The following is a 26,946-nucleotide window of genomic DNA, read 5'->3' on the forward strand; positions in this document are numbered from 1 at the left end:
TGCAAACCTCAAAATTTGGCTAAAAAAACACATGTTCCTCACATTTCTGTGGCAGAAAGTTCTGGAATCCTAGAGGAACCACAAATTTCCTTCCACCCAGCGTTCCCCCAAGTCTCCCGATAAAAATGATACCTCACTTGTGTGGGTAGGCCTAGCGCCCGCGACAAGAAATGCCCCAAATCGCAACGTGGACACATCCAATTTTTTTAAAGAAAACAGAGGTGTTTTTTGCGAAGTGCCTACCTGTAGATTTTGGCCTCTAGCTCAGCCGGCACCTTGGGAAACCTACCAAACCTGTGCATTTTTGAAAACTAGAGACCTAGGGGAATCCAAGATGGGGTGACTTGTGGGGCTCTGACCAGGTTCTGTTACCCAGAATCCTTTGCAAACCTCACAATTTGGCTAAAAAAACACATGTTCCTCACATTTTTGTGGCAGAAAGTTCTGGAATCTGAGAGGAGCCACAAATTTCCTTCCACGCAGCGTTCCCCCAAGTCTCCCGATAAAAATCATACCTCACTTGTGTGGGTAGGCCTAGTGCCCACGACAGGAAATGCCACAAAGCGCAACGTGGACATATCCAATTTTTGGAAAGAAAACAGAGGTGTTTTTTGCAAAGTGCCTACCTGTAGATTTTGGCATCTAGCTCAGCCGGCACCTAGGGAAACCTACCAAACCTGTGCATTTCTGAAAACTAGAGACCTAGGGGAATCCAAGATGGGGTGACTTGTGGGGCTCTGACCAGGTTCTGTTACCCAGAATCCTTTGCAAACCTCAAAATTTGGCTAAAAAAACACATGTTCCTCACATTTCTGTGGCAGAAAGTTCTGGAATCCTAGAGGAACCACAAATTTCCTTCCACCCAGCGTTCCCCCAAGTCTCCCGATAAAAATGATACCTCACTTGTGTGGGTAGGCCTAGCGCCCGCGACAAGAAATGCCCCAAATCGCAACGTGGACACATCCAATTTTTTTAAAGAAAACAGAGGTGTTTTTTGCGAAGTGCCTACCTGTAGATTTTGGCCTCTAGCTCAGCCGGCACCTTGGGAAACCTACCAAACCTGTGCATTTTTGAAAACTAGAGACCTAGGGGAATCCAAGATGGGGTGACTTGTGGGGCTCTGACCAGGTTCTGTTACCCAGAATCCTTTGCAAACCTCACAATTTGGCTAAAAAAACACATGTTCCTCACATTTTTGTGGCAGAAAGTTCTGGAATCTGAGAGGAGCCACAAATTTCCTTCCACGCAGCGTTCCCCCAAGTCTCCCGATAAAAATCATACCTCACTTGTGTGGGTAGGCCTAGTGCCCACGACAGGAAATGCCACAAAGCGCAACGTGGACATATCCAATTTTTGGAAAGAAAACAGAGGTGTTTTTTGCAAAGTGCCTACCTGTAGATTTTGGCATCTAGCTCAGCCGGCACCTAGGGAAACCTACCAAACCTGTGCATTTCTGAAAACTAGAGACCTAGGGGAATCCAAGATGGGGTGACTTGTGGGGCTCTGACCAGGTTCTGTTACCCAGAATCCTCTGCAAACCTCAAAATTTGGCTAAAAAAACATATGTTCCTCACATTTCTGTGGCAGAAAGTTCTGGAATCTGAGAGGAGCCACAAATTTCCTTTCACCCAGCGTTCCCCCAAGTCTCCCGATAAAAATGATACCTCACTTCTGTGGGTAGGCCTAGCGCCCGCGACAGGAAATGCCCCAAAACGCAACGTGGACACATCCAATTTTTTGAAAGAAAACAGAGGTGTTTTTTGCAAAGTGCCTACCTGTAGATTTTGGCCTCTAGCTCAGCCGGCACCTTGGGAAACCTACCAAAGCTGTGCATTTTTGAAAACTAGAGACCTAGGGGAATCCAAGATGGGGTGACTTGTGGGGCTCTGACCAGGTTCTGTTACCCAGAATCCTTTGCAAACCTCAAAATTTGGCTAAAAAAACACATGTTCCTCACATTTCTGTGGTAGAAAGTTCTGGAATCTGAGAGGAGCCACAAATTTCCTTCCACCCAGCGTTCCCCCAAGTCTCCTGATAAAAATGATACCTCACTTGTGTGGGTAGGCCTAGCGCCCGCGACAGGAAATGCCCCAAAACGCAACGTGGACACATCCAATTTTTTGAAAGAAAACAGAGGTGTTTTTTGCAAAGTGCCTACCTGTAGATTTTGGCCTCTAGCTCAGCCGGCACCTTGGGAAACCTACCAAAGCTGTGCATTTTTGAAAACTAGAGACCTAGGGGAATCCAAGATGGGGTGACTTGTGGGGCTCTGACCAGGTTCTGTTACCCAGAATCCTTTGCAAACCTCAAAATTTGGCTAAAAAAACACATGTTCCTCACATTTCTGTGGCAGAAAGTTCTGGAATCTGAGAGGAGCCACAAATTTCCTTCCACCCAGCGTTCCCCCAAGTCTCCCGATAAAAATGATACCTCACTTGTGTGGGTAGGCCTAGCGCCCGCAACACGAAATGCCCCAAAGCGCAACGTGGACACATCCAATTTTTTGAAAGAAAACAGAGGTGTTTTTTGCAAAGTGCCTACCTGTAGATTTTGGCCTCTAGCTCAGCCGGCATCTGGGGAAACCTACCAAACCTGTGCATTTTTGAAAACTAGAGACCTAGAGGAATCCAAGATGGGGTGACTTGTGGGGCTCTGACCAGGTTCTGTTACCCAGAATCCTTTGCAAACCTCAAAATTTGGCTAAAAAAACACATGTTCCTTACATTTCTGTGGCAGAAAGTTCTGGAATCTGAGAGGAGCCACAAATTTCCTTCCACCCAGCGGTCCCCCAAGTCTCCCGATAAAAATGATACCTCACTTATGTGGGTAGGCCTAGCGCCCGCGATAGGAAATGCCCCATAACGCAACGTGAACACATCCAATTTTTGGAAAGAAAATAGAGGTGTTTTTTGCAAAGTGCCTACCTGTAGATTTTTGCCTCTAGCTCAGCCAGCACCTATGGAAACCTACCAAACCTGTGCATTTTTGAAAACTAGAGACCTAGGGGAATCCAAGATGGGGTGACTTGTGGGGCTCTGACCAGGTTCTGTTACCCAGAATCCTTTGCAAACCTCACAATTTGGCTAAAAAAACACATGTTCCTCAAATTTTTGTGGCAGAAAGTTCTGGAATCTGAGAGGAGCCACAAATTTCCTTCCACGCAGCGTTCCCCCAAGTCTCCCGATAAAAATGATACCTCACTTGTGTGGGTAGGCCTAGTGCCCACGACAGGAAATGCCACAAAGCGCAACGTGGACATATCCAATTTTTGGAAAGAAAACAGAGGTGTTTTTTGCGAAGTGCCTACCTGTAGATTTTGGCCTCTAGCTCAGCCGGCACCTAGGGAAACCTACCAAACCTGTGCATTTCTGAAAACTAGAGACCTACGGGAATCCAAGATGGGGTGACTTGTGGGGCTCTGACCAGGTTCTGTTACCCAGAATCCTTTGCAAACCTCAACATTTGGCTAAAAAAACATATGTTCCTCACATTTCTGTGGCAGAAAGTTCTGGAATCTGAGAGGAGCCACAAATTTCCTTCCACCCAGCGTTCCCCCAAGTCTCCCGATAAAAATGATACCTCACTTGTGTGGGTAGGCTTAGCGCCCGCAACAGGAAATGCCCCAAAGCGCAACGTGGACACATCCAATTTTTTGAAAGAAAACAGAGGTGTTTTTTGCAAAGTGCCTACCTGTAGATTTTGGCCTCTAGCTCAGCCGGCACCTTGGGAAACCTACCAAACCTGTGCATTTTTGAAAACTAGAGACCTAGGGGAATCCAAGATGGGGTGACTTGTGGGGCTCTGACCAGGTTCTGTTACCCAGAATCCTTTGCAAACCTCAAAATTTGGCTAAAAAAACACATGTTCCTCACATTTCTGTGGCAGAAAGTTCTGGAATCCGAGAGGAACCACAAATTTCCTTCCACCCAGCGTTCCCCCAAGTCTCCCGATAAAAATGATACCTCACTTGTGTGGGTAGGCCTAGCGCCCGCGACAAGAAATGCCCCAAAGCGCAACGTGGACACATCCAATTTTTTTAAAGAAAACAGAGGTGTTTTTTGCGAAGTGCCTACCTGTAGATTTTGGCCTCTAGCTCAGCCGGCACCTTGGGAAACCTACCAAAGCTGTGCATTTTTGAAAACTAGAGACCTAGGGGAATCCAAGATGGGGTGACTTGTGGGCCTCTGACCAGGTTCTGTTACCCAGAATCCTTTGCAAACCTCACAATTTGGCTAAAAAAACACATATTCCTCACATTTTTGTGGCAGAAAGTTCTGGAATCTGAGAGGAGCCACAAATTTCCTTCCACGCAGCGTTCCCCCAAGTCTCCCGATAAAAATGATACCTCACTTGTGTGGGTAGGCCTAGCGCCCGCGACAAGAAATGCCCCAAAGCACAACGTGGACACATCCAATTTTTTGAAAGAAAACAGAGGTGTTTTTGCGAAGTGCCTACCTGTAGAGTTTGGCCTCTAGCTCAGCCGGCACCTTGGGAAACCTACCAAACCTGTGCATTTTTGAAAACTAGAGACCTAGGGGAATCCAAGATGGGGTGACTTGTGGGGCTCTGACCAGGTTCTGTTACCCAGAATCCTTTGCAAACCTCACAATTTGGCTAAAAAAACACATGTTCCTCACATTTTTGTGGCAGAAAGTTCTGGAATCTGAGAGGAGCCACAAATTTCCTTCCACGCAGCGTTCCCCCAAGTCTCCCGATAAAAATCATACCTCACTTGTGTGGGTAGGCCTAGTGCCCACGACAGGAAATGCCACAAAGCGCAACGTGGACATATCCAATTTTTGGAAAGAAAACAGAGGTGTTTTTTGCAAAGTGCCTACCTGTAGATTTTGGCATCTAGCTCAGCCGGCACCTAGGGAAACCTACCAAACCTGTGCATTTCTGAAAACTAGAGACCTAGGGGAATCCAAGATGGGGTGACTTGTGGGGCTCTGACCAGGTTCTGTTACCCAGAATCCTTTGCAAACCTCAAAATTTGGCTAAAAAAACATATGTTCCTCACATTTCTGTGGCAGAAAGTTCTGGAATCTGAGAGGAGCCACAAATTTCCTTTCACCCAGCGTTCCCCCAAGTCTTCCGATAAAAATGATACCTCACTTGTGTGGGTAGGCCTAGCGCCCGCGACAGGAAATGCCCCAAAACGCAATGTGGACACATCCAATTTTTTGAAAGAAAACAGAGGTGTTTTTTGCAAAGTGCCTACCTGTAGATTTTGGCCTCTAGCTCAGCCGGCACCTTGGGAAACCTACCAAAGCTGTGCATTTTTGAAAACTAGAGACCTAGGGGAATCCAAGATGGGGTGACTTGTGGGGCTCTGACCAGGTTCTGTTACCCAGAATCCTTTGCAAACCTCACAATTTGGCTAAACAAACACATGTTCCTCACATTTTTGTGGCAGAAAGTTCTGGAATCTGAGAGGAGCCACAAATTTCCTTCCACGCAGCGTTCCCCCAAGTCTCCCAATAAAAATCATACCTCACTTGTGTGGGTAGGCCTAGTGCCCACGACAGGAAATGCCACAAAGCGCAACGTGGACATATCCAATTTTTGGAAAGAAAACAGAGGTGTTTTTTGCGAAGTGCCTACCTGTAGATTTTGGCATCTAGCTCAGCCGGCACCTAGGGAAACCTACCAAACCTGTGCATTTCTGAAAACTAGAGACCTAGTGGAATCCAAGATGGGGTGACTTGTGGGGCTCTGACCAGGTTCTGTTACCCAGAATCCTTTGCAAACCTCAAAATTTGGCTAAAAAAACACATGTTCCTCACATTTCTGTGGTAGAAAGTTCTGGAATCTGAGAGGAGCCACAAATTTCCTTCCACCCAGCGTTCCCCCAAGTCTCCCGATAAAAATGATACCTCACTTGTGTGGGTAGGCCTAGCGCCCGCGACAGGAAATGCCCCAAAACGCAACGTGGACACATCCAATTTTTTTAAAGAAAACAGAGGTGTTTTTTGCAAAGTGCCTACCTGTAGATTTTGGCCTCTAGCTCAGCCGGCACCTTGGGAAACCTACCAAAGCTGTGCATTTTTGAAAACTAGAGACCTAGGGGAATCCAAGATGGGGTGACTTGTGGGGCTCTGACCAGGTTCTGTTACCCAGAATCCTTTGCAAACCTCAAAATTTGGCTAAAAAAACACATGTTCCTCACATTTCTGTGGCAGAAAGTTCTGGAATCTGAGAGGAGCCACAAATTTCCTTCCACCCAGCGTTCCCCCAAGTCTCCCGATAAAAATGATACCTCACTTGTGTGGGTAGGCCTAGCGCCCGCAACAGGAAATGCCCCAAAGCGCAACGTGGACACATCCAATTTTTTGAAAGAAAACAGAGGTGTTTTTTGCAAAGTGCCTACCTGTAGATTTTGGCCTCTAGCTCAGCCGGCATCTTGGGAAACCTACCAAACCTGTGCATTTTTGAAAACTAGAGACCTAGAGGAATCCAAGATGGGGTGACTTGTGGGGCTCTGACCAGGTTCTGTTACCCAGAATCCTTTGCAAACCTCAAAATTTGGCTAAAAAAACACATGTTCCTTACATTTCTGTGGCAGAAAGTTCTGGAATCTGAGAGGAGCCACAAATTTCCTTCCACCCAGCGTTCCCCCAAGTCTCCCGATAAAAATGATACCTCACTTGTGTGGGTAGGCCTAGCGCCCGCGACAGGAAATGCCCCATAACGCAACGTGAACACATCCAATTTTTTGAAAGAAAATAGAGGTGTTTTTTGCAAAGTGCCTACCTGTAGATTTTTGCCTCTAGCTCAGCCAGCACCTATGGAAACCTACCAAACCTGTGCATTTTTGAAAACTAGAGACCTAGGGGAATCCAAGATGGGGTGACTTGTGGGGCTCTGACCAGGTTCTGTTACCCAGAATCCTTTGCAAACCTCACAATTTGGCTAAAAAAACACATGTTCCTCACATTTTTGTGGCAGAAAGTTCTGGAATCTGAGAGGAGCCACAAATTTCCTTCCACGCAGCGTTCCCCCAAGTCTCCCGATAAAAATGATACCTCACTTGTGTGGGTAGGCCTAGTGCCCACGACAGGAAATGCCACAAAGCGCAACGTGGACATATCCAATTTTTGGAAAGAAAACAGAGGTGTTTTTTGCGAAGTGCCTACCTGTAGATTTTGGCCTCTAGCTCAGCCGGCACCTAGGGAAACCTACCAAACCTGTGCATTTCTGAAAACTAGAGACCTACGGGAATCCAAGATGGGGTGACTTGTGGGGCTCTGACCAGGTTCTGTTACCCAGAATCCTTTGCAAACCTCAACATTTGGCTAAAAAAACATATGTTCCTCACATTTCTGTGGCAGAAAGTTCTGGAATCTGAGAGGAGCCACAAATTTCCTTCCACCCAGCGTTCCCCCAAGTCTCCCGATAAAAATGATACCTCACTTGTGTGGGTAGGCTTAGCGCCCGCAACAGGAAATGCCCCAAAGCGCAACGTGGACACATCCAATTTTTTGAAAGAAAACAGAGGTGTTTTTTGCAAAGTGCCTACCTGTAGATTTTTGCCTCTAGCTCAGCCAGCACCTATGGAAACCTACCAAACCTGTGCATTTTTTAAAACTAGAGACCTAGGGGAATCCAAGATGGGGTGACTTGTGGGGCTCTGACCAGGTTCTGTTACCCAGAATCCTTTGCAAACCTCACAATTTGGCTAAAAAAACACATGTTCCTCACATTTTTGTGGCAGAAAGTTCTGGAATCTGAGAGGAGCCACAAATTTCCTTCCACGCAGCGTTCCCCCAAGTCTCCCGATAAAAATCATACCTCACTTGTGTGGGTAGGCCTAGTGCCCACGACAGGAAATGCCACAAAGCGCAACGTGGACATATCCAATTTTTGGAAAGAAAACAGAGGTGTTTTTTGCGAAGTGCCTACCTGTAGATTTTGGCATCTAGCTCAGCCGGCACCTAGGGAAACCTACCAAACCTGTGCATTTCTGAAAACTAGAGACCTAGGGGAATCCAAGATGGGGTGACTTGTGGGGCTCTGACCAGGTTCTGTTACCCAGAATCCTTTGCAAACCTCAAAATTTGGCTAAAAAAACATATGTTCCTCACATTTCTGTGGCAGAAAGTTCTGGAATCTGAGAGGAGCCACAAATTTCCTTTCACCCAGCGTTCCCCCAAGTCTCCCGATAAAAATGATACCTCACTTGTGTGGGTAGGCCTAGCGCCCGCGACAGGAAATGCCCCAAAACGCAACGTGGACACATCCAATTTTTTTAAAGAAAACAGAGGTGTTTTTTGCAAAGTGCCTACCTGTAGATTTTGGCCTCTAGCTCAGCCAGCACCTTGGGAAACCTACCAAAGCTGTGCATTTTTGAAAACTAGAGACCTAGGGGAATCCAAGATGGGGTGACTTGTGGGGCTCTGACCAGGTTCTGTTACCCAGAATCCTTTGCAAACCTCAAAATTTGGCTAAAAAAACACATATTCCTCACATTTCTGTGGCAGAAAGTTCTGGAATCTGAGAGGAGCCACAAATTTCCTTCCACCCAGCGTTCCCCCAAGTCTCCCGATAAAAATGATACCTCACTTGTGTGGGTAGGCTTAGCGCCCGAAACAGGAAATGCCCCAAAGCGCAACGTGGACACATCCAATTTTTTGAAAGAAAACAGAGGTGTTTTTTGCAAAGTGCCTACCTGTAGATTTTGGCCTCTAGCTCAGCCGGCACCTTGGGAAACCTACCAAACCTGTGCATTTTTGAAAACTAGAGACCTAGGGGAATCCAAGATGGGGTGACTTGTGGGGCTCTGACCAGGTTCTGTTACCCAGAATCCTTTGCAAACCTCAAAATTTGGCTAAAAAAACACATGTTCCTCACATTTCTGTGGCAGAAAGTTCTGGAATCCTAGAGGAACCACAAATTTCCTTCCACCCAGCGTTCCCCCAAGTCTCCCGATAAAAATGATACCTCACTTGTGTGGGTAGGCCTAGCGCCCGCGACAAGAAATGCCCCAAAGCGCAACGTGGACACATCCAATTTTTTTAAAGAAAACAGAGGTGTTTTTTGCGAAGTGCCTACCTGTAGATTTTGGCCTCTAGCTCTGCCGGCACCTTGGGAAACCTACCAAACCTGTGCATTTTTGAAAACTAGAGACCTAGGGGAATCCAAGATGGGGTGACTTGTGGGGCTCTGACCAGGTTCTGTTACCCAGAATCCTTTGCAAACCTCACAATTTGGCTAAAAAAACACATGTTCCTCACATTTTTGTGGCAGAAAGTTCTGGAATCTGAGAGGAGCCACAAATTTCCTTCCACGCAGCGTTCCCCCAAGTCTCCCGATAAAAATCATACCTCACTTGTGTGGGTAGGCCTAGTGCCCACGACAGGAAATGCCACAAAGCGCAACGTGGACATATCCAATTTTTGGAAAGAAAACAGAGGTGTTTTTTGCAAAGTGCCTACCTGTAGATTTTGGCATCTAGCTCAGCCGGCACCTAGGGAAACCTACCAAACCTGTGCATTTCTGAAAACTAGAGACCTAGGGGAATCCAAGATGGGGTGACTTGTGGGGCTCTGACCAGGTTCTGTTACCCAGAATCCTCTGCAAACCTCAAAATTTGGCTAAAAAAACATATGTTCCTCACATTTCTGTGGCAGAAAGTTCTGGAATCTGAGAGGAGCCACAAATTTCCTTTCACCCAGCGTTCCCCCAAGTCTCCCGATAAAAATGATACCTCACTTGTGTGGGTAGGCCTAGCGCCCGCGACAGGAAATGCCCCAAAACGCAACGTGGACACATCCAATTTTTTGAAAGAAAACAGAGGTGTTTTTTGCAAAGTGCCTACCTGTAGATTTTGGCCTCTAGCTCAGCCAGCACCTTGGGAAACCTACCAAAGCTGTGCATTTTTGAAAACTAGAGACCTAGGGGAATCCAAGATGGGGTGACTTGTGGGGCTCTGACCAGGTTCTGTTACCCAGAATCCTTTGCAAACCTCACAATTTGGCTAAAAAAACACATGTTCCTCACATTTTTGTGGCAGAAAGTTCTGGAATCTGAGAGGAGCCACAAATTTCCTTCCACGCAGCGTTCCCCCAAGTCTCCCGATAAAAATGATACCTCACTTGTGTGGGTAGGCCTAGTGCCCACGACAGGAAATGCCACAAAGCGCAACGTGGACATATCCAATTTTTGGAAAGAAAACAGAGGTGTTTTTTGCGAAGTGCCTACCTGTAGATTTTGGCATCTAGCTCAGCCGGCACCTAGGGAAACCTACCAAACCTGTGCATTTCTGAAAACTAGAGACCTAGGGGAATCCAAGATGGGGTGACTTGTGGGGCTCTGACCAGGTTCTGTTACCCAGAATCCTTTGCAAACCTCAAAATTTGGCTAAAAAAACATATGTTCCTCACATTTCTGTGGCAGAAAGTTCTGGAATCTGAGAGGAGCCACAAATTTCCTTTCACCCAGCGTTCCCCCAAGTCTCCCGATAAAAATGATACCTCACTTGTGTGGGTAGGCCTAGCGCCCGCGACAGGAAATGCCCCAAAACGCAACGTGGACACATCCAATTTTTTGAAAGAAAACAGAGGTGTTTTTTGCAAAGTGCCTACCTGTAGATTTTGGCCTCTAGCTCAGCCAGCACCTTGGGAAACCTACCAAAGCTGTGCATTTTTGAAAACTAGAGACCTAGGGGAATCCAAGATGGGGTGACTTGTGGGGCTCTGACCAGGTTCTGTTACCCAGAATCCTTTGCAAACCTCAAAATTTGGCTAAAAAAACACATATTCCTCACATTTCTGTGGCAGAAAGTTCTGGAATCTGAGAGGAGCCACAAATTAACTTCCACCCAGCGTTCCCCCAAGTCTCCCGATAAAAATGATACCTCACTTGTGTGGGTAGGCTTAGCGCCCGAAACAGGAAATGCCCCAAAGCGCAACGTGGACACATCCAATTTTTTGAAAGAAAACAGAGGTGTTTTTTGCAAAGTGCCTACCTGTAGATTTTGGCCTCTAGCTCAGCCGGCACCTTGGGAAACCTACCAAACCTGTGCATTTTTGAAAACTAGAGACCTAGGGGAATCCAAGATGGGGTGACTTGTGGGGCTCTGACCAGGTTCTGTTACCCAGAATCCTTTGCAAAACTCAAAATTTGGCTAAAAAAACACATGTTCCTCACATTTCTGTGGCAGAAAGTTCTGGAATCCTAGAGGAACCACAAATTTCCTTCCACCCAGCGTTCCCCCAAGTCTCCCGATAAAAATGATACCTCACTTGTGTGGGTAGGCCTAGCGCCCGCGACAAGAAATGCCCCAAAGCGCAACGTGGACACATCCAATTTTTTTAAAGAAAACAGAGGTGTTTTTTGCGAAGTGCCTACCTGTAGATTTTGGCCTCTAGCTCAGCCGGCACCTTGGGAAACCTACCAAACCTGTGCATTTTTGAAAACTAGAGACCTAGGGGAATCCAAGATGGGGTGACTTGTGGGGCTCTGACCAGGTTCTGTTACCCAGAATCCTTTGCAAACCTCACAATTTGGCTAAAAAAACACATGTTCCTCACATTTTTGTGGCAGAAAGTTCTGGAATCTGAGAGGAGCCACAAATTTCCTTCCACGCAGCGTTCCCCCAAGTCTCCCGATAAAAATCATACCTCACTTGTGTGGGTAGGCCTAGTGCCCACGACAGGAAATGCCACAAAGCGCAACGTGGACATATCCAATTTTTGGAAAGAAAACAGAGGTGTTTTTTGCAAAGTGCCTACCTGTAGATTTTGGCATCTAGCTCAGCCGGCACCTAGGGAAACCTACCAAACCTGTGCATTTCTGAAAACTAGAGACCTAGGGGAATCCAAGATGGGGTGACTTGTGGGGCTCTGACCAGGTTCTGTTACCCAGAATCCTCTGCAAACCTCAAAATTTGGCTAAAAAAACATATGTTCCTCACATTTCTGTGGCAGAAAGTTCTGGAATCTGAGAGGAGCCACAAATTTCCTTTCACCCAGCGTTCCCCCAAGTCTCCCGATAAAAATGATACCTCACTTCTGTGGGTAGGCCTAGCGCCCGCGACAGGAAATGCCCCAAAACGCAACGTGGACACATCCAATTTTTTGAAAGAAAACAGAGGTGTTTTTTGCAAAGTGCCTACCTGTAGATTTTGGCCTCTAGCTCAGCCGGCACCTTGGGAAACCTACCAAAGCTGTGCATTTTTGAAAACTAGAGACCTAGGGGAATCCAAGATGGGGTGACTTGTGGGGCTCTGACCAGGTTCTGTTACCCAGAATCCTTTGCAAACCTCACAATTTGGCTAAAAAAACACATATTCCTCACATTTTTGTGGCAGAAAGTTCTGGAATCTGAGAGGAGCCACAAATTTCCTTCCACGCAGCGTTCCCCCAAGTCTCCCGATAAAAATGATACCTCACTTGTGTGGGTAGGTCTAGCGCCCGCGACAAGAAATGCCCCAAAGCACAACGTGGACACATCCAATTTTTTGAAAGAAAACAGAGGTGTTTTTTGCGAAGTGCCTACCTGCAGAGTTTGGCCTCTAGCTCAGCCGGCACCTTGGGAAACCTACCAAACCTGTGCATTTTTGAAAACTAGAGACCTAGGGGAATCCAAGATGGGGTGACTTGTGGGGCTCTGACCAGGTTCTGTTACCCAGAATCCTTTGCAAACCTCACAATATGGCTAAAAAAACACATGTTCCTCACATTTTTGTGGCAGAAAGTTCTGGAATCTGAGAGGAGCCACAAATTTCCTTCCACGCAGCGTTCCCCCAAGTCTCCCGATAAAAATCATACCTCACTTGTGTGGGTAGGCCTAGTGCCCACGACAGGAAATGCCACAAAGCGCAACGTGGACATATCCAATTTTTGGAAAGAAAACAGAGGTGTTTTTTGCAAAGTGCCTACCTGTAGATTTTGGCATCTAGCTCAGCCGGCACCTAGGGAAACCTACCAAACCTGTGCATTTCTGAAAACTAGAGACCTAGGGGAATCCAAGATGGGGTGACTTGTGGGGCTCTGACCAGGTTCTGTTACCCAGAATCCTTTGCAAACCTCAACATTTGGCTAAAAAAACATATGTTCCTCACATTTCTGTGGCAGAAAGTTCTGGAATCTGAGAGGAGCCACAAATTTCCTTTCACCCAGCGTTCCCCCAAGTCTTCCGATAAAAATGATACCTCACTTGTGTGGGTAGGCCTAGCGCCCGCGACAGGAAATGCCCCAAAACGCAATGTGGACACATCCAATTTTTTGAAAGAAAACAGAGGTGTTTTTTGCAAAGTGCCTACCTGTAGATTTTGGCCTCTAGCTCAGTCGGCACCTTGGGAAACCTACCAAAGCTGTGCATTTTTGAAAACTAGAGACCTAGGGGAATCCAAGATGGGGTGACTTGTGGGGCTCTGACCAGGTTCTGTTACCCAGAATCCTTTGCAAACCTCACAATTTGGCTAAAAAAACACATGTTCCTCACATTTTTGTGGCAGAAAGTTCTGGAATCTGAGAGGAGCCACAAATTTCCTTCCACGCAGCGTTCCCCCAAGTCTCCCGATAAAAATCATACCTCACTTGTGTGGGTAGGCCTAGTGCCCACGACAGGAAATGCCACAAAGCGCAACGTGGACATATCCAATTTTTGGAAAGAAAACAGAGGTGTTTTTTGCGAAGTGCCTACCTGTAGATTTTGGCATCTAGCTCAGCCGGCACCTAGGGAAACCTATCAAACCTGTGCATTTCTGAAAACTAGAGACCTAGTGGAATCCAAGATGGGGTGACTTGTGGGGCTCTGACCAGGTTCTGTTACCCAGAATCCTTTGCAAACCTCAAAATTTGGCTAAAAAAACACATGTTCCTCACATTTCTGTGGTAGAAAGTTCTGGAATCTGAGAGGAGCCACAAATTTCCTTCCACCCAGCGTTCCCCCAAGTCTCCCGATAAAAATGATACCTCACTTGTGTGGGTAGGCCTAGCGCCCGCGACAGGAAATGCCCCAAAACGCAACGTGGACACATCCAATTTTTTGAAAGAAAACAGAGGTGTTTTTTGCAAAGTGCCTACCTGTAGATTTTGGCCTCTAGCTCAGCCGGCACCTTGGGAAACCTACCAAAGCTGTGCATTTTTGAAAACTAGAGACCTAGGGGAATCCAAGATGGGGTGACTTGTGGGGCTCTGACCAGGTTCTGTTACCCAGAATCCTTTGCAAACCTCAAAATTTGGCTAAAAAAACACATGTTCCTCACATTTCTGTGGCAGAAAGTTCTGGAATCTGAGAGGAGCCACAAATTTCCTTCCACCCAGCGTTCCCCCAAGTCTCCCGATAAAAATGATACCTCACTTGTGTGGGTAGGCCTAGCGCCCGCAACAGGAAATGCCCCAAAGCGCAACGTGGACACATCCAATTTTTTGAAAGAAAACAGAGGTGTTTTTTGCAAAGTGCCTACCTGTAGATTTTGGCCTCTAGCTCAGCCGGCATCTGGGGAAACCTACCAAACCTGTGCATTTTTGAAAACTAGAGACCTAGAGGAATCCAAGATGGGGTGACTTGTGGGGCTCTGACCAGGTTCTGTTACCCAGAATCCTTTGCAAACCTCAAAATTTGGCTAAAAAAACACATGTTCCTTACATTTCTGTGGCAGAAAGTTCTGGAATCTGAGAGGAGCCACAAATTTCCTTCCACCCAGCGTTCCCCCAAGTCTCCCGATAAAAATGATACCTCACTTGTGTGGGTAGGCCTAGCGCCCGCGACAGGAAATGCCCCATAACGCAACGTGAACACATCCAATTTGTTTGAAAGAAAATAGAGGTGTTTTTTGCAAAGTGCCTACCTGTAGATTTTTGCCTCTAGCTCAGCCAGCACCTATGGAAACCTACCAAACCTGTGCATTTTTGAAAACTAGAGACCTAGGGGAATCCAAGATGGGGTGACTTGTGGGGCTCTGACCAGGTTCTGTTACCCAGAATCCTTTGCAAACCTCACAATTTGGCTAAAAAAACACATGTTCCTCACATTTTTGTGGCAGAAAGTTCTGGAATCTGAGAGGAGCCACAAATTTCCTTCCACGCAGCGTTCCCCCAAGTCTCCCGATAAAAATGATACCTCACTTGTGTGGGTAGGCCTAGTGCCCACGACAGGAAATGCCACAAAGCGCAACGTGGACATATCCAATTTTTGGAAAGAAAACAGAGGTGTTTTTTGCGAAGTGCCTACCTGTAGATTTTGGCCTCTAGCTCAGCCGGCACCTAGGGAAACCTACCAAACCTGTGCATTTCTGAAAACTAGAGACCTACGGGAATCCAAGATGGGGTGACTTGTGGGGCTCTGACCAGGTTCTGTTACCCAGAATCCTTTGCAAACCTCAACATTTGGCTAAAAAAACATATGTTCCTCACATTTCTGTGGCAGAAAGTTCTGGAATCTGAGAGGAGCCACAAATTTCCTTTCACCCAGCGTTCCCCCAAGTCTCCCGATAAAAATGATACCTCACTTGTGTGGGTAGGCCTACCGCCCGCGACAGGAAATGCCCCAAAACGCAACGTGGACACATCCAATTTTTTGAAAGAAAACAGAGGTGTTTTTTGCAAAGTGCCTACCTGTAGATTTTGGCCTCTAGCTCAGCCGGCACCTTGGGAAACCTACCAAAGCTGTGCATTTTTGAAAACTAGAGACCTAGGGGAATCCAAGATGGGGTGACTTGTGGGGCTCTGACCAGGTTCTGTTACCCAGAATCCTTTGCAAACCTCAAAATTTGGCTAAAAAAACACATGTTCCTCACATTTCTGTGGCAGAAAGTTCTGGAATCTGAGAGGAGCCACAAATTTCCTTCCACCCAGCGTTCCCCCAAGTCTCCCGATAAAAATGATACCTCACTTGTGTGGGTAGGCCTAGCGCCCGCAACAGGAAATGCCCCAAAGCGCAACGTGGACACATCCTATTTTTTGAAAGAAAACAGAGGTGTTTTTTGCAAAGTGCCTACCTGTAGATTTTGGCCTCTAGCTCAGCCGGCATCTGGGGAAACCTACCAAACCTGTGCATTTTTGAAAACTAGAGACCTAGAGGAATCCAAGATGGGGTGACTTGTGGGGCTCTGACAGGGTTCTGTTACCCAGAATCCTTAGCAAACCTCAAAATTTGGCTAAAAAAACACATGTTCCTCACATTTCTGTGGCAGAAAGTTCTGGAATCTGAGAGGAGCCACAAATTTCCTTCCACCCAGCATTCCCCCAAGTCTCCCGATAAAAATGATACCTCACTTGTGTGGGTAGGCCTAGCGCCCGCGACAGGAAATGCCCCATAACGCAACGTGGACACATCCAATTTTTTGAAAGAAAACAGAGGTGTTTTTTGAAAAGTGCCTACCTGTAGATGTTGGCCTCTAGCTCAGCCGACACCTTGGGAAACCTACAAAAGCTGTGCATTTTTGAAAACTAGAGACCTAGGGGAATCCAAGATGGGGTGACTTGTGGGGCTCTGACCAGGTTCTGTTACCCAGAATCCTTTGCAAACCTCAAAATTTGGCTAAAAAAACACATGTTCCTCACATTTCTGTGGCAGAAAGTTATGGAATCTGAGAGGAGTCACAAATTTCCTTCCACCCAGCGTTCCCCCAAGTCTCCTGATAAAAATGATACCTCACTTGTGTGGGTAGGCCTAGCGCCCGCAACAGGAAATGCCCCAAAGCGCAACGTGGACACATCCAATTTTTTGAAAGAAAACAGAGGTGTTTTTTGCAAAGTGCCTACCTGTAGATTTTGGCCTCTAGCTCAGCCGGCATCTGGGGAAACCTACCAAACCTGTGCATTTTTTAAAACTAGAGACCTAGAGGAATCCAAGATGGGGTGACTTGTGGGGCTCTGACCAGGTTCTGTTACCCAGAATCCTTTGCAAACCTCAAAATTTGGCTAAAAAAACACATGTTCCTTACATTTCTGTGGCAGAAAGTTCTGGAATCTGAGAGGAGCCACAAATTTCCTTCCACCCAGCGTTCCCCCAAGTCTCCCGATAAAAATGATACCTCACTTGTGTGGGTAGGCCTAGCGCCCGCGACAGGAAATGCCCCATAACGCAACGTGGACACATCCAATTTTTTGAAAGAAAATAGAGGTGTTTTTTGCAAAGTGCCTACCTGTAGATGTTGGCCTCTAGCTCAGCCGACACCTTGGGAAACCTACAAAAGCTGTGCATTTTTGAAAACTAGAGACCTAGGGGAATCCAAGATGGGGTGACTTGTGGGGCTCTGACCAGGTTCTGTTACCCAGAATCCTTTGCAAACCTCAAAATTTGGCTAAAAAAACACATGTTCCTCACATTTCTGTGGCAGAAAGTTCTGGAATCTGAGAGGAGCCACAAATTTCCTTCCACCCAGCGTTCCCCAAGTCTCCCGATAAAAATGATACCTCACTTGTGTGGGTAGGCCTAGCGCCCGCAACAGGAAATGCCCCAAAGCGCGACGTGGACACATACAATTTTTTGAAAGAAAACAGAGGTGTTTTTTGCAAAGTGCCTACCTGTAGATTTTGGCCTCTAGCTCAGCCGGCATCTGGGGAAACCTACTAAACCTGTGCATTTTCGAAAACTTGAGACCTAGAGGAATCCAAGATGGGGTGACTTGTGGGGCTCTGACCAGGTTCTGTTACCCAGAATCCTTTGCAAACCTCAAAATTTGGCTAAAAAAATACATGTTCCTCACATTTCTGTGGCAGAAAGTTCTGGAATCTGAGAGGAGCCACAAATTTCCTTCCACCCAGCATTCCCCCAAGTCTCCCGATAAAAATGATACCTCACTTGTGTGGGTAGGCATAGCGCCCGCGACAAGAAATGCCCCAAAGCGCAACGTGGACACATCCAATTTTTTTAAAGAAAACATAGGTGTTTTTTGCAAAGTGCCTACTTGTAGATTTTTGCCTCTAGCTCAGCCAGCACCTATGGAAACCTACCAAACCTGTGCATTTTTGAAAACTAGAGACCTAGGGGAATCCAAGATGGGGTGACTTGTGGGGCTCTGACCAGGTTCTGTTACCCAGAATCCTTTGCAAACCTCACAATTTGGCTAAAAAAACACATGTTCCTCACATTTTTGTGGCAGAAAGTTCTGGAATCTGAGAGGAGCCACAAATTTCCTTCCACGCAGCGTTCCCCCAAGTCTCCCGATAAAAATGATACCTCACTTGTGTGGGTAGGCCTAGTGCCCACGACAGGAAATGCCACAAAGCGCAACGTGGACATATCCAATTTTTGGAAAGAAAACAGAGGTGTTTTTTGCGAAGTGCCTACCTGTAGATTTTGGCCTCTAGCTCAGCCGGCACCTAGGGAAACCTACCAAACCTGTGCATTTCTGAAAACTAGAGACCTAGGGGAATCCAAGATGGGGTGACTTGTGGGGCTCTGACCAGGTTCTGTTACCCAGAATCCTTTGCAAACCTCAACATTTGGCTAAAAAAACATATGTTCCTCACATTTCTGTAGCAGAAAGTTCTGGAATCTGAGAGGAGCCACAAATTTCCTTTCACCCAGCGTTCCCCCAAGTCTCCCGATAAAAATGATACCTCACTTGTGTGGGTAGGCCTAGCGCCCGCGACAGGAAATGCCCCAAAACGCAACGTGGACACATCCAATTTTTTGAAAGAAAACAGAGGTGTTTTTTGCAAAGTGCCTACCTGTAGATTTTGGCCTCTAGCTCAGCCGGCACCTTGGGAAACCTACCAAAGCTGTGCATTTTTGAAAACTAGAGACCTAGGGGAATCCAAGATGGGGTGACTTGTGGGGCTCTGACCAGGTTCTGTTACCCAGAATCCTTAGCAAACCTCAAAATTTGGCTAAAAAAACACATGTTCCTCACATTTCTGTGGCAGAAATTTCTGGAATCTGAGAGGAGCCACAAATTTCCTTCCACCCAGCATTCCCCCAAGTCTCCCGATAAAAATGATACCTCACTTGTGTGGGTAGGCCTAGCGCCCGCGACAGGAAATGCCCCATAACGCAACGTGGACACATCCAATTTTTTGAAAGAAAACATAGGTGTTTTTTGAAAAGTGCCTACCTGTAGATGTTGGCCTCTAGCTCAGCCGACACCTTGGGAAACCTACAAAAGCTGTGCATTTTTGAAAACTAGAGACCTAGGGGAATCCAAGATGGGGTGACTTGTGGGGCTCTGACCAGGTTCTTTTACCCAGAATCCTTTGCAAACCTCAAAATTTGGCTAAAAAAACACACGTTCCTCACATTTCTGTGGCAGAAAGTTCTGGAATCTCAGAGGAGCCACAAATTTCCTTCCACCCAGCGTTCCCCCAAGTCTCCCGATAAAAATGATACCTCACTTGTGTGGGTAGGCCTAGCGCCCGCGACAAGAAATGCCCCAAAGCGCAACGTGGACACATCCAATTTTTTGAAAGAAAACAGAGGTGTTTTTTGCAAAGTGCCTACCTGTAGATTTTGGCCTCTAGCTCAGCCGGCATCTGGGGAAACCTACCAAACCTGTGCATTTTCGAAAACTTGAGACCTAGAGGAATCCAAGATGGGGTGACTTGTGGGGCTCTGACCAGGTTATGTTACCCAGAATCCTTTGCAAACCTCAAAATGTGGCTAAAAAAACATATGTTCCTCACATTTCTGTGGCAGAAAGTTCGGGAATCTGAGAGGAGCCACAAATTTCCTTCCACCCAGCGTTCCCCCAAGTCTCCCGATAAAAATGATACCTCACTTGTGTGGGTAGGCCTAGCGCCCGCGGCAAGAAATGCCCCAAAGCGCAACGTGGACACATCCAATTTTTTGAAAGAAAACAGAGGTGTTTTTTGCAAAGTGCCTACCTGTAGATTTTGGCCTCTAGCTCAGCCGGCACCTTGGGAAACCTACCAAAGCTGTGCATTTTTGAAAACTAGAGACCTAGAGGAATCCAAGATGGGGTGACTTGTGGGGCTCTGACCAGGTTCTGTTACCCAGAATCCTTTGCAAACCTCAAAATTTGGCTAAAAAAACACATGTTCCTCACATTTCTGTGGCAGAAAGTTCTGGAATCTGAGAGTAGCCACAAATTTCCTTCCACCCAGCGTTCCCCCAAGTCTCCCGATAAAAATGATACCTCACTTGTGTGGGTAGGCCTAGCGCCCGCAACAGGAAATGCCCCAAAACGCAACGTGGACACATCCAATTTTTTGAAAGAAAACAGAGGTGTTTTTTGCAAAGTGCCTACCTGTAGATTTTGGCCTCTAGCTCAGCCGGCACCTTGGGAAACCTACCAAAGCTGTGCATTTTTGAAAACTAGAGACCTAGGGGAATCCAAGATGGGGTGACTTGTGGGGCTCTGACCAGGTTCTGTTACCCAGAATCCTTTGCAAACCTCAAAATTTGGCTAAAAAAACACATGTTCCTCACATTTCTGTGGCAGAAAGTTCTGGAATCTGAGAGGAGCCACAAATTTCCTTCCTCCCAGCGTTCCCCCAAGTCTCCCGATAAAAATGATACCTCACTTGTGTGGGTAGGCCTAGCGCCCGCAACAGGAAATGCCCCAAAGCGCAACGTGGACACATCCAATTTTTTGAAAGAAAACAGAGGTGTTTTTTGCAAAGTGCCTACCTGTAGATTTTGGCCTCTAGCTCAGCCGGCATCTGGGGAAACCTACCAAACCTGTGCATTTTTGAAAACTAGAGACCTAGAGGAATCCAAGATGGGGTGACTTGTGGGGCTCTGACCAGGTTCTGTTACCCAGAATCCTTTGCAAACCTCAAAATTTGGCTAAAAAAACACATGTTCCTTACATTTCTGTGGCAGAAAGTTCTGGAATCTGAGAGGAGCCACAAATTTCCTTCCACCCAGCGTTCCCCCAAGTCTCCCGATAAAAATGATACCTCACTTGTGTGGGTAGGCCTAGCGCCCGCGACAGGAAATGCCCCATAACGCATCGTGGACACATCCAATTTTTTGAAAGAAAATAGAGGTGTTTTTTGCAAAGTGCCTACCTGTAGATTTTTGCCTCTAGCTCAGCCAGCACCTATGGAAACCTACCAAACCTGTGCATTTCTGAAAACTAGAGACCTACGGGAATCCAAGATGGGGTGACTTGTGGGGCTCTGACCAGGTTCTGTTACCCAGAATCCTTTGCAAACCTCACAATTTGGCTAAAAAAACACATGTTCCTCACATTTTTGTGGCAGAAAGTTCTGGAATCTGAGAGGAGCCACAAATTTCCTTCCACGCAGCGTTCCCCCAAGTCTCCCGATAAAAATGATACCTCACTTGTGTGGGTAGGCCTAGTGCCCACGACAGGAAATGCCACAAAGCGCAACGTGGACATATCCAATTTTTGGAAAGAAAACAGAGGTGTTTTTTGCGAAGTGCCTACCTGTAGATTTTGGCCTCTAGCTCAGCCGGCACCTAGGGAAACCTACCAAACCTGTGCATTTCTGAAAACTAGAGACCTACGGGAATCCAAGATTGGGTGACTTGTGGGGCTCTGACCAGGTTCTGTTACCCAGAATCCTTTGCAAACCTCAACATTTGGCTAAAAAAACATATGTTCCTCACATTTCTGTGGCAGAAAGTTCTGGAATCTGAGAGGAGCCACAAATTTCCTTTCACCCAGCGTTCCCCCAAGTCTCCCGATAAAAATGATACCTCACTTGTGTGGGTAGGCCTACCGCCCGCGACAGGAAATGCCCCAAAACGCAACGTGGACACATCCAATTTTTTGAAAGAAAACAGAGGTGTTTTTTGCAAAGTGCCTACCTGTAGATTTTGGCCTCTAGCTCAGCCGGCACCTTGGGAAACCTACCAAAGCTGTGCATTTTTGAAAACTAGAGACCTAGGGGAATCCAAGATGGGGTGACTTGTGGGGCTCTGACCAGGTTCTGTTACCCAGAATCCTTTGCAAACCTCAAAATTTGGCTAAAAAAAACACATGTTCCTCACATTTCTGTGGCAGAAAGTTCTGGAATCTGAGAGGAGCCACAAATTTCCTTCCACCCAGCGTTCCCCCAAGTCTCCCGATAAAAATGATACCTCACTTGTGTGGGTAGGCCTAGCGCCCGCAACAGGAAATGCCCCAAAGCGCAACGTGGACACATCCTATTTTTTTAAAGAAAACAGAGGTGTTTTTTGCAAAGTGCCTACCTGTGGATTTTGGCCTCTAGCTCAGCCGGCATCTGGGGAAACCTACCAAACCTGTGCATTTTTGAAAACTAGAGACCTAGAGGAATCCAAGATGGGGTGACTTGTGGGGCTCTGACCGGGTTCTGTTACCCAGAATCCTTAGCAAACCTCAAAATTTGGCTAAAAAAACACATGTTCCTCACATTTCTGTGGCAGAAAGTTCTGGAATCTGAGAGGAGCCACAAATTTCCTTCCACCCAGCATTCCCCCAAGTCTCCCGATAAAAATGATACCTCACTTGTGTGGGTAGGCCTAGCGCCCGCGACAGGAAATGCCCCATAACGCAACGTGGACACATCCAATTTTTTGAAAGAAAACAGAGGTGTTTTTTTAAAAGTGCCTACCTGTAGATGTTGGCCTCTAGCTCAGCCGACACCTTGGGAAACCTACAAAAGCTGTGCATTTTTGAAAACTAGAGACCTAGGGGAATCCAAGATGGGGTGACTTGTGGGGCTCTGACCAGGTTCTGTTACCCAGAATCCTTTGCAAACCTCAAAATTTGGCTAAAAAAACACATGTTCCTCACATTTCTGTGGCAGAAAGTTATGGAATCTGAGAGGAGTCACAAATTTCCTTCCACCCAGCGTTCCCCCAAGTCTCCTGATAAAAATGATACCTCACTTGTGTGGGTAGGCCTAGCGCCCGCAACAGGAAATGCCCCAAAGCGCAACGTGGACACATCCAATTTTTTGAAAGAAAACAGAGGTGTTTTTTGCAAAGTGCCTACCTGTAGATTTTGGCCTCTAGCTCAGCCGGCATCTGGGGAAACCTACCAAACCTGTGCATTTTTTAAAACTAGAGACCTAGAGGAATCCAAGATGGGGTGACTTGTGGGGTTCTGACCAGGTTCTGTTACCCAGAATCCTTTGCAAACCTCAAAATTTGGCTAAAAAAACACATGTTCCTTACATTTCTGTGGCAGAAAGTTCTGGAATCTGAGAGGAGCCACAAATTTCCTTCCACCCAGCGTTCCCCCAAGTCTCCCGATAAAAATGATACCTCACTTGTGTGGGTAGGCCTAGCGCCCGCAACAGGAAATGCCCCAAAGCGCGACGTGGACACATAAATTTTTTTGAAAGAAAACAGAGGTGTTTTTTGCAAAGTGCCTACCTGTAGATTTTGGCCTCTAGCTCAGCCGGCATCTGGGGAAACCTACTAAACCTGTGCATTTTCGAAAACTTGAGATCTAGAGGAATCCAAGATGGGGTGACTTGTGGGGCTCTGACCAGGTTCTGTTACCCAGAATCCTTTGCAAACCTCAAAATTTGGCTAAAAAAATACATGTTCCTCACATTTCTGTGGCAGAAAGTTCTGGAATCTGAGAGGAGCCACAAATTTCCTTCCACCCAGCATTCCCCCAAGTCTCCCGATAAAAATGATACCTCACTTGTGTGGGTAGGCATAGCGCCCGCGACAAGAAATGCCCCAAAGCGCAACGTGGACACATCCAATTTTTTTAAAGAAAACATAGGTGTTTTTTGCAAAGTGCCTACCTGTAGATTTTTGCCTCTAGCTCAGCCAGCACCTATGGAAACCTACCAAACCTGTGCATTTTTGAAAACTAGAGACCTAGGGGAATCCAAGATGGGGTGACTTGTGGGGCTCTGACCAGGTTCTGTTACCCAGAATCCTTTGCAAACCTCACAATTTGGCTAAAAAAACACATGTTCCTCACATTTTTGTGGCAGAAAGTTCTGGAATCTGAGAGGAGCCACAAATTTCCTTCCACGCAGCGTTCCCCCAAGTCTCCCGATAAAAATGATACCTCACTTGTGTGGGTAGGCCTAGTGCCCACAACAGGAAATGCCACAAAGCGCAACGTGGACATATCCAATTTTTGGAAAGAAAACAGAGGTGTTTTTTGCGAAGTGCCTACCTGTAGATTTTGGCCTCTAGCTCAGCCGGCACCTAGGGAAACCTACCAAACCTGTGCATTTCTGAAAACTAGAGACCTAGGGGAATCCAAGATGGGGTGACTTGTGGGGCTCTGACCAGGTTCTGTTACCCAGAATCCTTTGCAAACCTCAACATTTGGCTAAAAAAACATATGTTCCTCACATTTCTGTGGCAGAAAGTTCTGGAATCTGAGAGGAGCCACAAATTTCCTTTCACCCAGCGTTCCCCCAAGTCTCCCGATAAAAATGATACCTCACTTGTGTGGGTAGGCCTAGCGCCCGCGACAGGAAATGCCCCAAAACGCAACGTGGACACATCCAATTTTTTGAAAGAAAACAGAGGTGTTTTTTGCAAAGTGCCTACCTGTAGATTTTGGCCTCTAGCTCAGCCGGCACCTTGGGAAACCTACCAAAGCTGTGCATTTTTGAAAACTAGAGACCTAGGGGAATCCAAGATGGGGTGACTTGTGGGGCTCTGACCAGGTTCTGTTACCCAGAATCCTTAGCAAACCTCAAAATTTGGCTAAAAAAACACATGTCCCTCACATTTCTGTGGCAGAAAGTTCTGGAATCTGAGAGGAGCCACAAATTTCCTTCCACCCAGCATTCCCCCAAGTCTCCCGATAAAAATGATACCTCACTTGTGTGGGTAGGCCTAGCGCCCGCGACAGGAAATGCCCCATAACGCAACGTGGACACATCCAATTTTTTGAAAGAAAACAGAGGTGTTTTTTTAAAAGTGCCTACCTGTAGATGTTGGCCTCTAGCTCAGCCGACACCTTGGGAAACCTACAAAAGCTGTGCATTTTTGAAAACTAGAGACCTAGGGGAATCCAAGATGGGGTGACTTGTGGGGCTCTGACCAGGTTCTGTTACCCAGAATCCTTTGCAAACCTCAAAATTTGGCTAAAAAAACACATGTTCCTCACATTTCTGTGGCAGAAAGTTATGGAATCTGAGAGGAGTCACAAATTTCCTTCCACCCAGCGTTCCCCCAAGTCTCCTGATAAAAATGATACCTCACTTGTGTGGGTAGGCCTAGCGCCCGCAACAGGAAATGCCCCAAAGCGCAACGTGGACACATCCAATTTTTTTAAAGAAAACAGAGGTGTTTTTTGCAAAGTGCCTACCTGTAGATTTTGGCCTCTAGCTCAGCCGGCATCTGGGGAAACCTACCAAACCTGTGCATTTTTTAAAACTAGAGACCTAGAGGAATCCAAGATGGGGTGACTTGTGGGGCTCTGACCAGGTTCTGTTACCCAGAATCCTTTGCAAACCTCAAAATTTGGCTAAAAAAACACATGTTCCTTACATTTCTGTGGCAGAAAGTTCTGGAATCTGAGAGGAGCCACAAATTTCCTTCCACCCAGCGTTCCCCCAAGTCTCCCGATAAAAATGATACCTCACTTGTGTGGGTAGGCCCAGCGCCCGCGACAGGAAATGCCCCATAACGCAACGTGGACACATCCAATTTTTTGAAAGAAAATAGAGGTGTTTTTTGCAAAGTGCCTACCTGTAGATGTTGGCCTCTAGCTCAGCCGACACCTTGGGAAACCTACAAAAGCTGTGCATTTTTGAAAACTAGAGACCTAGGGGAATCCAAGATGGGGTGACTTGTGGGGCTCTGACCAGGTTCTGTTACCCAGAATCCTTTGCAAACCTCAAAATTTGGCTAAAAAAACACATGTTCCTCACATTTCTGTGGCAGAAAGTTCTGGAATCTGAGAGGAGCCACAAATTTCCTTCCACCCAGCGTTCCCCAAGTCTCCCGATAAAAATGATACCTCACTTGTGTGGGTAGGCCTAGCGCCCGCAACAGGAAATGCCCCAAAGCGCGACGTGGACACATACAATTTTTTGAAAGAAAACAGAGGTGTTTTTTGCAAAGTGCCTACCTGTAGATTTTGGCCTCTAGCTCAGCCGGCATCTGGGGAAACCTACTAAACCTGTGCATTTTCGAAAACTTGAGACCTAGAGGAATCCAAGATGGGGTGACTTGTGGGGCTCTGACCAGGTTCTGTTACCCAGAATCCTTTGCAAACCTCAAAATTTGGCTAAAAAAATACATGTTCCTCACATTTCTGTGGCAGAAAGTTCTGGAATCTGAGAGGAGCCACAAATTTCCTTCCACCCAGCATTCCCCCAAGTCTCCCGATAAAAATGATACCTCACTTGTGTGGGTAGGCATAGCGCCCGCGACAAGAAATGCCCCAAAGCGCAACGTGGACACATCCAATTTTTTTAAAGAAAACATAGGTGTTTTTTGCAAAGTGCCTACCTGTAGATTTTTGCCTCTAGCTCAGCCAGCACCTATGGAAACCTACCAAACCTGTGCATTTTTGAAAGCTAGAGACCTAGGGGAATCCAAGATGGGGTGACTTGTGGGGCTCTGACCAGGTTCTGTTACCCAGAATCCTTTGCAAACCTCACAATTTGGCTCAAAAAACACATGTTCCTCACATTTTTGTGGCAGAAAGTTCTGGAATCTGAGAGGAGCCACAAATTTCCTTCCACGCAGCGTTCCCCCAAGTCTCCCGATAAAAATGATACCTCACTTGTGTGGGTAGGCCTAGTGCCCACGACAGGAAATGCCACAAAGCGCAACGTGGACATATCCAATTTTTGGAAAGAAAACAGAGGTGTTTTTTGCGAAGTGCCTACCTGTAGATTTTGGCCTCTAGCTCAGCCGGCACCTAGGGAAACCTACCAAACCTGTGCATTTCTGAAAACTAGAGACCTAGGGGAATCCAAGATGGGGTGACTTGTGGGGCTCTGACCAGGTTCTGTTACCCAGAATCCTTTGCAAACCTCAACATTTGGCTAAAAAAACATATGTTCCTCACATTTCTGTGGCAGAAAGTTCTGGAATCTGAGAGGAGCCACAATTTCCTTTCACCCAGCGTTCCCCCAAGTCTCCCGATAAAAATGATACCTCACT

The sequence above is a fragment of the Pleurodeles waltl genome, chromosome 1_1 (assembly GCF_031143425.1).
Source record: "Pleurodeles waltl isolate 20211129_DDA chromosome 1_1, aPleWal1.hap1.20221129, whole genome shotgun sequence".
NCBI lineage: Eukaryota > Metazoa > Chordata > Amphibia > Caudata > Salamandridae > Pleurodeles > Pleurodeles waltl.